Source organism: Lithobates pipiens, unplaced genomic scaffold (genome assembly GCF_037356315.1).
Source record: "Lithobates pipiens isolate NorthernLeopardFrog02 unplaced genomic scaffold, aLitPip1_a1.2 Scaffold_19, whole genome shotgun sequence".
Taxonomy (NCBI): domain Eukaryota; kingdom Metazoa; phylum Chordata; class Amphibia; order Anura; family Ranidae; genus Lithobates; species Lithobates pipiens.
The window spans coordinates 172,170,142-172,180,882 of record NW_027507764.1 but is presented as its reverse complement, the minus strand read 5'-3'; the positions used below and the strand labels follow the sequence as shown (position 1 = coordinate 172,180,882).

At 41.4% G+C, this 10,741-nt stretch overlaps 1 long non-coding RNA gene across 1 annotated transcript; it reads right to left on the bottom strand.

Moving 5' to 3' along the window:
* Positions 1 to 8,412: 8,412 nt before the first annotated feature.
* LOC143998236 (uncharacterized) lies at positions 8,413 to 9,776 on the bottom strand. The gene is made up of 2 exons (XR_013277797.1): positions 9,650 to 9,776; positions 8,413 to 8,989 (listed from the first exon to the last, which is right to left on the bottom strand). It is a non-coding gene; the product is annotated as an uncharacterized LOC143998236 (long non-coding RNA).
* Positions 9,777 to 10,741: the final 965 nt, after the last annotated feature.

Below are 10,741 nucleotides of genomic sequence, written 5' to 3'. Positions count from 1 at the left end.
CTCAGTAAATAGCTTGGGGTGTCTACTTTCCAAAATGGGGTCATTTGGGCGGGGGGGGGGGGGGGGGGTTTGTGCTATTTTGGAATTTTATGGCCTTCGAAACTGTGATAGGTAGTGAGGAGTGAAATCAAAAATTTGCACCCTTAGAAACCCTGAAGTGATTGGTTTTCGGGGTCCCGTACGCGGCTAGACTCCCAAAAAGTCCAACATATGTGGTATCCCCGTACTCAGGAAAAGCAGCAGAATATATTTTGGGGTGCAATTCCACATATAACTATGGCATGTGTGAGCAATATATCATTTAGTGACAACTTTTTGTAAACTTTTTTTTTTTTTGTGTCATTATTCAATCACTTGGGACAAAAAAAAATTATTCAATGGGCTCAACATGCCCCTCAGCAATTTCCTTGGGGTGTCTACTTTCCAAAATGGGGTCATTTGGGGGGGGGGGGGTTGTACTGCCCTGCCATTTTAGAACCTCAAGAAATGAGATAGGCAGTCATAAATTAAAAGCTGTGTAAATTCCAGAAAATGTACTCTAGTTTGTAGACGCTATAACTTTTGCGCAAACCAATAAATATACGCTTATTGACTTTTTTTTACTAAAGACATGTGGCTGAATAAATTTTGCCCTAAATGTATGACTAAAATTGAGTTTATTCGATTCTTCTTATAACAAAAAGTAGAAAATATCTTTTTTTCTCTAAGGCCGCGTACACACGCGGGGACTGTTCGCCCAACTTTGTCCGCTGAACAGTGTTTCGGCAAACAGTCCGCTCGTGTGTGGGCTTTCAGCGGACAGTTTCAGCGAACAGTCCGCTGAACAAGGTTTTTCGGAAATTCCGAAAAACTGTCCCCTGAAACTTTGTTTCAGCGAACAGTCCCCTCGTGTGTAGGCTTGTGCGTCAAACTAAGTTCCGCGCATGCTCAGAAAGGATTTACACGCCGAAAGTTATAATGCAGTGTATAGGACGTCGTATTTTTCGTCCCGTCGTACGTGCCGTTCACGTCATCGCGCACGGTTTCAGCAAACTGTTCGTTCGTCGTGTGTGGCCATGTCCGTCCATGCTAATTTTGAGCGGACTGTTTGCCGAAACTGTTTGACGGACAAAGTTGGGCGAACAGTCCCCGCGTGTGTACGCGGCCTAAATTTTCGGTCTTTTTCCATTTATATCGCAAAAAATAAAAATCGCAGAGGCAATCAAATACCATCAAAAGAAAGCTCTATTTGTGGGAAGAAAAGGACGCAAATTTAGTTTGGGTACAACATTGCATGACCGCGCAATTACCAGTTATATCAGTGCAGTGGGAAATTGTAAAAAGGCCTCTGGTCCTTAGGCTGACAATTGGTCCGGGGCTGAAGTGGTTAATCTAGGCTTACCTGTAGGTCAAAGTGGTTTGTAAGGGTTTACAACCACTTTAAGCCTCCATACTGACAGAAAGAGCTGTGATGTCATTTATGACCAAGATCTGCTAAACTAGGTGTCATTTTAAAAGGCAGACATGGTTAAAGTCTGCTTGGCAACCCTGGCTCCAACCATAAATACAGTGGTGGAGTAAGCTTAGCCACATGTTATCTGCAGGATCACCAGGAAAACTAAATGGAAAAAAGCATGACATTTTTTTTTTTAAATACAGACACCTTACCTAAGGAATAGTAAACTTATTACATTTTGTTCTTTTGTTTTTAAATACACTTTAATCTGCTTTTCCAGTTTGTCATGCTTTCTTAGGAATGCCGCTTATTCATTTATACCATTTGTTATTTTTTCTTTAAAGTGGTTCTAAAACCTAAGCATGTTTTAATTAAGTAGAACTATAGGCAAAACTTTTTTTTTCCTTTTGGATAGCGTAAGGGAGGGTTATAGTCCCTGTCTGATTTTTTTCGCCATCTGTGTGCCATTGTAGAGATTTCCCTTCACTTCCTGCCCCATAGCCAAACAGGAAGTGAGCGGAAGTCCCTGCAAATTAAGGGAATTCCTTGTGGACCCCCAGGTCACCAGAACTAGTGTCCCAATTGGAAGATTTCTCCTCTATTACTTTTCTGGGGACAACCCAAAATTTTGGGATTTTCCTTTACTTTCACTTTCAACAATAATGATGTAGCAACACTGAAGTAATGGCTGCACTCCAAGATCCATCAAAATTCTTATTTAATAAACAAACATCCCAAGTGTTATAGACAGTTCAAATGGTAAATGCGTTTCACTTACTAACAGGTGCTCTTATTCATTATTACTAATAACTCGTAATGAATAAGCGCCCCTGTTAGTGTGTGAAACGCGTCTACCAGTTGAACTGTCTGTAATACTTGGAATGTTCGTTTATTAAATAAAAATTTTGATGGATCTTGGAGTGCAGCCATATTTTCAGTGTTGATCGTATGCGGAGGCGAGCTAAGGCGGGCAACTGTGATACCATTAGGCTTCCTGTCTCACCTGGAGCAGCGAGTTCTTTTGTTTGGACATAATGGTGTAGCACCCTGATGCTTAGGCAGGGTTTCTATTAAATGTATTTGCCAAGAGATAGTTGCCTTGGCCAATTGCTAGGAGGTCAATTGATTTCGCCCTAATTCTGGAATTGCTGCACTTCTCTCTTCTGTCGCTAGATGGCCAGGTATCTGGTGACATTAGATAAAACAAGGGCATTGGAAGGACAGATTAGGAATGAATGGGATGTCTCGGCCAATGGGCAGGGATTTTCTTGGGTCCCTTGGCCTGCTGGGAGAACCTATTTATTTGCGGGGAAGTCAGGTGATTGGGATTCTGTGCCACCTGGACAGCTGTCTGGGTGGACGTGTGTTGTATTGCCCCGGGCTGCTAGGTCAGAAACCTAAGCCCCCCCCCCCCACTAAGACGATCTACCCCCCCCCGCACGGAGTGAACCTCAGCTAGGACGGCGAGCGGTGGAGGCGGGTGAGAGCGCCCCCTCTGGACGAGAGGAGCACCACAAGTGGGACGGACGGTGGCTGGTGAGAGTAGGCTGGTGAGAGCAGGCCCCCTCCCCCCCCTCCCTGGATGAGAGAAGCTGAATGGGACAGTGAACTGCGGTGACTGCAGAGAGACCTCCCGCCCCCCTCTCTGCCCTGCCTCCTGCCTCCTGCGTCCTGTGTCCCCCCCCCGGATGAGCTCCATAGGCTATGTCTGTTGGTGACAGTCAGACAGGACCATTCATTAACCATTCATCAACCGATGGGACAGAACGGGCTGTTGGGACATGGTCAGTGAGGTAAAGGAAGGTTTTTTTTGTTTGTTTTTTTACCTAAAGGAATGCAGAGAGAAAGATAATGTCTTTACAGTTAATGTGCCGATATGCACAGATATGAATGCATAAAGTTATGGAACCTGTGGGGTAAAAGGAACTGTTATTAACTGCTATGAACTGTTATTAAACCATATCCAGGATAAAAAAAGGTTTACATTATTGCTATCTTTCTTAAAGTACATGTGTAAAAGACGGAAGTGAAAGGAGTGGATAATTAGTTGACAACTGATTGATGGGGAAAGGCTCCCCTGAAGCACCTTCCACTAAACATATATCAACGGTTTAAAAGAGATGGCTTAAAGTTGTATATTGCATGAGATAAGTATTGCGACTTAAGACATATATGTGTAACCTGAGTACAGACACATGCATTATATTATGCCTGCGCAAAAATCCCTGCACAAATATAAGGTACAGGTTCCCTCGACTTTTAAAGAGATGGCTCGGTCCCATGGAAGAGAGGCTCTTTTCTGTAAATAACAAAAAACAACGAAAGGGGGAGGGGAAGGAGGAAAGATACTATACATCCCTGAGAGTCAATTATTTGGGGAGGCAAGAGGAGAAAGCAAGAGGGGGTGCAAGCCCAAAAGGAAAATGAAAGGTCGATCCCAAAAAGTAACAGAACCCAAAACCCCCAGAGAGAGCTTAAACTCGAGTACAAACGCAAGTTCAATTCAGAAATATCTAACTAAAGAAGGGAACACCAGAAGCCCAAGTATGGAAAAAAAACAGCCCAGACAACTGAAGGTGCAAGAAAAGAGGCAGCTAAATTAAAGGGGGCCTAAGGAGAGAAGATGCAGGAGAGCATGGGAATAGAGATGGAAATCACAGAGACCTGAGAAGTGAATCCCTAATGCCCACTAAACTGGATATGTTAGCAATGTTTGAGAGAATGGAAAACTTGATTAAAAGTGAGGGAGGAGAATAACCTATAGCTCAAGACCTCATGTAAAAAGGGCATTATCCGGGTTCTAGTATGATAATAGTAAATTGTGTGTCGTATAATGTGAGGGGCCTGAACGCAGCAAACAAACGGTTTAAGATATTGAGAGAATTGGAGCAACTTAATGCAGAGGTTGTGTTCTTACAGGAAACGCACTTAACTCATGAAAGTAAAATAAGACTGTATTCCCCAAGGTACCCAACATGGTTCTATGGAGATTCAATTTCAAGTAGAAGAAAGGGGGTAGCGGTGGGGCTGGGCAGGGATATACAATTCAAGGTAGAGGGTAGGATGGGAGACCCGGATGGGAGGTTCCTGTTTTTAAAAGGGAAATTATGGGGAATAAAATATACCTTGGCAAATATATATAGCCCAAACAAGAACCCAATAATATATCTGAGAAAGATACTGGGAAAAAACTGGGATTTTAAGGAGGGGAGGGTGATTGTGGCAGGAGACCTACATTTTCCGATGAACCCGAGACTGGATAGTTCGTCCCATGCACAGGAGACGGGGAACGGACAGCGGAATGGAATTAAACAACAGATGGCGGAGTTTCAGCTGATAGATGTGTCGAGGATGCAATACCCGAAGAAACTAGATTATTCGATCTACTCCCCTGTGCATGGGGCGTACACCAGGATAGATTATTGGAAGGTGGAACACCAGCTATTGGAGGAAGTGGTGGATACGGACATCGGAATTAGGACCCTGTCAGACCACGCACCCATAATTATGAGAATTAAAATCCCAGAGGTAAAGAAACCCCCGTTTACCTGGAAACTCAATAAAGATTTATTAGTTGTAGAAGAAGAGGAAATAATAAGAAAGGAGTTGGAATTATTTTTTTGCCTCAAATGGGAAGGATGAGATGGCGGAGAACATACTATGGGAGGCCCATAAGGCTTACATAAGAGGAATATATATTTCCCTTGGGGCAAGAAGAAAAAAAGAAAGGAATAATAAGGTAAAGGAATTAAGAGAAGAAATTAGAAGATTAGAATTAAAACACAAAATAGAGAAACAAAATGGAAAAGGACAGATACAGGTGTTACAACGGAATTTAGCTATTAAAAAATTAGAGCTAGAGGAAATAATAGAGCAAGAAGTAAGGAGTGAATATCATAAAATAGCGAAAGAGCGATATGTGTTGGGAAATAAAAATGGCAAGAGCTTAGCTAGGATACTGAGGAAAAAGAAAGCAAAAAATTATATTGAGAAAATACTAGATAAAAATAATGAGATCAAGTATAAGGCTAAAGATATAGCGGAAGTATTTAGAGAATACTATGAGCAATTATATTGGGTCAGAAAAAAGGAGACAGAACAACAAGAGAACATCAGAAAGGGGAAAACTAAATAATATATAATAAACGCCAAGGTCCCTATGTGGGTAAACTCCACCATTAAGCACTATAATTTGTATGAACCTCTCGGCAATACCATACTGGGTAATTACACTAACAAATCTAGAATATGTTTAATACTAATCCTATTCGATAGATTAATTAAGTTGTATCTTGTCTCTCTATCAACAGACTATCTCTGAAGAAGACCCTAGTGGTTGAAACGCGTTAGAACTATAAATTTATTTTTGCTGTTACTAATCTTATACAGTATATTTATAGTTAGGTCTGCTTAGTGTATGCCCAATTGTCATTGTAATTTTTGTATGTACAAGCTTGGTTCTATTTATATCTTTTTATTTTAAATACCTGGGTGAAGCTCATGTTTTTACCACACAATAAAGTAATCTTTTTTATATAGTATGCTACGCTTATTGTTTATTGCTGCCTAAAAATCCCGTTGGTGGGGGAATTTGTTTTATTTTAACTAAATAATATATAATAAACGCCAAGGTCCCTAGATTATCACAGGAAATAGCACAGGAATTGGAGTCCCCTATAACAGTGTCTGAAGTAAACCAAGCAATAAAAGAAACTACAGGAGGGAAAAGCCCGGGCCCGGATGGCTATATAATAGAATGCTTTAAGAAATTTGGGGAAATATTGTCACCAAGGTTATGTGCATATTTTAATGGCCTGGGTATAAAATATGGTTTGGGTAAGGAAGCCTCTCTAGCAATCATTTCTATAATATTGAAAGAAGGGAGCAAGGGTTTGATATGTTCAAACTATAGACCAATTTCATTGTTAAATACTGACATAAAATTAGTCCCGAACTTGGTCCACCCAGACCAAGTGGGGTTTGTGGGGGGCCGAGAGGGAAGGGATAATGGAGTGAGGACACTATTGCTTCTCCAGAAAGCCCAAGAGAGCAGAATCCCCAGTCTACTTCTGTCAATAGACGCAGAAAAAGCTTTTGACCGAGTAGACTGGGGATTCATGTTGGGCACGCTGAAAGAAATGGGATTTGGTACCCGAACCCTGAGTTGGATAAAGACACTTTACGAGTGTCCAATGGCAGTGGTAAGGGTAAACGGCAATTTGTCTGACCCCTTCAGGATGTACAATGGGACTAGACAGGGCTGCCCACTTTCACCCATACTGTTCATGTTGACTTTAGAACCACTGTTGGAGACAGTGAGGAAAAATCCTGATATAGGAGGAATTGAGCTCGGGGAAGAGACGCATTTGCGGACGATGTTCTATTTTATGTGACGAAACCTAGAATCTCAATGCCAAATTTGGTAAAGAGTATCGAGCAGTATGGAGCTTTATCAAACTTTAAAATAAACTCAAAGAAAACAGAGGTGTTAAATGTCAACACGAGCAATAGGGAAGAACAGGATATTAAGGGTGAATTTCCCTTCCTATGGAAGAAGGAAATTAAATATCTAGGTATAAAGTTGGCAGCCTCATTAAAGAAAATCTATGAGATAAACTATATCTCCCTACTGGATGAAGTAAGAGAAGACACGAAAAAAATAATGATGAAACCATTGTCCTGGTTTGGCCAGATAAATGCCCTCAAGATGATCATACAACCAAAAATATTATACAAGTTACAGATGTTACCGATATATATCCCTCCAATTGATTTCAATACCATTAAACATTTAATAACCAAGCTCATTTGGAAAAATAAGAAGCCTAGAATAGCCTTAAAGGTAAGAGAGGGGAGGTTTAAAGGTACTGGATTTTAAGAAATATTATGAATCTATAGTATTAGCACAGGTGGTGGAGTGGACAAAATTAGATAATGAAAAGAGATGGGTGGCAATAGAACACAGCTCTGCAGAGACACGACTAGGAAAGTAAATTTGGATACCCCCAAAACACAGATTACTAGGACCAACAAGAACTTGCACTCACAAAAAACATCTTTAGAATATGGGACTTATGGGTCTGTCCTTTCTTTGCTTTTTTTATTTTATTTTTTTTGTATGAGACTATGTTGAGTAAGGCTGGCCATACACAGTTCGAATCTCGGCCGGTTCGGCAAGAACCAGCCAAGATTCAAACCAATAATGGGCATGCTGAATGTATCAAATTGATCGTTCCATCAACTTGGGTACAACTAGCCTGCCGGATTATTTTGCGATTATCGCTAGTGGATGCTATAGCTATCTTCTCACTGTCTTCTTCTGCAATCATTTTGTCCCTGCCTACAGGTTGCTCCATGTGGGATTACATGCAGACAAGTGAAGCCACTGTCAGCCTGTCATTCGTTTGCACGGGTTTCCTGCCACAGGAATCCACTGTCAGGCTACATTCACATGGGTGAATATGAACAAACATTTTAAAATAACTTATTAGGTGAGAGATTAAACAGATAACTGTAAAGATAATCAGGTGCAGTTTAACCACTTAAGCCCCGGACCATTTGGCTGGCAAAAGACCAGAAAGTTTTTTGCGATTCAGCACTGCGTCGCTTTAACTGACAATTACGCGGTCGTGCGATGTGGCTCCCAAACAAAATGAAAGTCCTTTTTCCCCCACAAATAGAGCTTTGTTTTGGTGGTATTTGATCACCTATGCAGTTTTTATTTTTTGTGCTAATAACAAAATGATAACAATTTTGAAAAAAAAAAAAATTATTTATTTTTGCTATAATATCCCCCAAAAATATATAATTTTTTTTTCCCCTCAGTTTAGGGCGATACGTATTCTTCTACATATTTTTGGTAAAAAAAAATAAATCACAATAAGCGTTCATTGATTGGTTTGCACAAAAGTTAGAAAAATAAAACGAATTCCCCCACCAACGGGATTTTTAGGCAGCAATAAACAATAAGCGTAGCATACTATATAAAAAAGATTACTTTATTGTGTGGTAAAAACATGAGCTTCACCCAGGTATTTAAAATAAAAAGATATAAATAGAACCAAGCTTGTACATACAAAAATTACAATGACAATTGGGCATACACTAAGCAGACCTAACTATAAATATACTGTATAAGATTAGTAACAGCAAAAATAAATTTATAGTTCTAACGCGTTTCAACCACTAGGGTCTTCTTCAGAGATAGTCTGTTGATAGAGAGACAAGATACAACTTAATAAATCTATCGAATAGGATTAGTATTAAACATATTCTAGATTTGTTAGTGTAATTACCCAGTATGGTATTGCCGAGAGGTTCATACAAATTATAGTGCTTAATGGTGGAGTTTACCCAGGTTCATGCTTAGACGTCCTTCACAAGTTACAAAAGATATATGGTCCATGCATCTCGCCACAGAATCCAGCAGTGGGGTGAGGGTCGGAAGCCCAGAGGCGCGGCTCACGAGCGGTCACACGACAAAACCCTATGCCCCACAAAGGTTGTAGGGAATAGGTGCAAGCGTAGGCAGCCTGCCTGTATGGTAAGTCACGCCTGTGATGAAAATCCCAACATAATCGCAATTAGACATATATATTTTTATATTTGTTTTTTATATTCTATATTATATATATATAGACCCACATATGGGGTATGGAGATATCTTATATATGATTTGTGTGCATATAAAGGGAATATCCCCAGATATCTGTATTCACATCCAAAAAAAAAAAAAAAAGAAAAAAAAAAAAAAAGGGGGGGGGGGGGGGGAAGGGGAGGGAAGGGGGGGAAAGAAAAACAAAACTCAAAAGCCAGACACGTATTAAAAAGAAGGAACAGAAACAACAAACGTGGTTGAAATCAAAAGAAAACAAACGTGAGATGACATGTGGTAGGAATAGTGTGTGTGATGACAACCCGATATTGGGTGACTGGAGTGAATGAGTGAGTGAATGATGTGCAGGTGAAGTGAATAATGAGGTGAGAAGTGTGGGTGTTGGTGTGATGAAAAGAATTAGAGGGATAACATATTAGGAAATCAAAGTGACAATGGGAAGAGTGCATAGGGGTGCTAGTGACGGATAAAGGTAAAAATGAAAATGCATGGAAATGCTAATGTTGAACTAGTGAGAGGTGACAAAAAAAAAAAAAAAAAAAAAAAAAAACCATTCAGATGTGATAAACCATGTTTATACTGAAAGTGATAACAGTTACCTGGATAGCTGGGCTGAACAAAAGATTCCCAAAATGGAAAAGGGGAGACAGTAGCTGGGAAACTATCCCGGGAAGAGTGCCAGATACGGTCAATAACTCCTAGTCCATAGGGGCACCCCCATCTAAGAATGAATAAAATGATAAAGCGAGCTAGCTGTTAGAGAAGCTAGTTTTTCAGAAGTTTATTTAAATAAAATGGGGGCATGTCAGCCAGGTTAGCAAATAGTCAAACTTACCAACCAGGGATTCAAAGATACGAGAGTCCTTGTTTGTGTACAGGAGCTGATGTTTGCTGCCAAGTGTACTGTGTTATATAGTGCCCCGGGATTGCATCACAGGCATGGCCGCCCACCCATTGGCTGGTACCGCCTATTATTGCTTGGCCGCCTAAACAGGTCGACCTCGTGTGAACGCCCCGGCGTCCCGGAAGGTCGTAAAGCGACCCCGAGACGACGTCACTTCCGACGCAAATGCACGACGTGATTGCGTCACGTCCGTCCGTACGAAGGGTCAGACGAACGTGAGGCACGTCCGGAAGTGTTCAGGGACGCCACCGACAAGGAAATACGTGTCTCCAATGGCTGGGCGGGACCAGCCCGCACCAGTCATATAGTGAGACATCTGTGGAGAGAGCCCTGCATGTGCACAGACAGGGGTCCCTCCTACCCTTGTCGGGGAGTCGCGCAAAAGAGGCAAACAGCCCCCCACACACCACCTCCTCCACATAAAAGCGGAAGGGCATTGGAAGCAATGTGCGGAGGGACCATAAAAGTGGGGGACAAGCATAAACCCGGGTCAGGTCAATGTGGGGATATGTCGCTACTGTCCAATACCTCCCCTGGCCCCCAGAACAGGGATGGGGTGAAGGTGTGTGGGTAGAAGGCGGGGAGGGGAAAAAAAAAAAAAAAAGGGGGGGGGGGGGGGGGGGAAGGGACAGGCGACCGATCCCAACACACCATTAGCTAAAAGAAGCCATTTGCTTAACCAAAGACAAGAATAAAATAACATCTTTTTCAGATTATTACATATACACATATAGCATGCATGTCCCGACGTGCAAACGCACGTCTTTATTCAAGGACAGACAGAGTA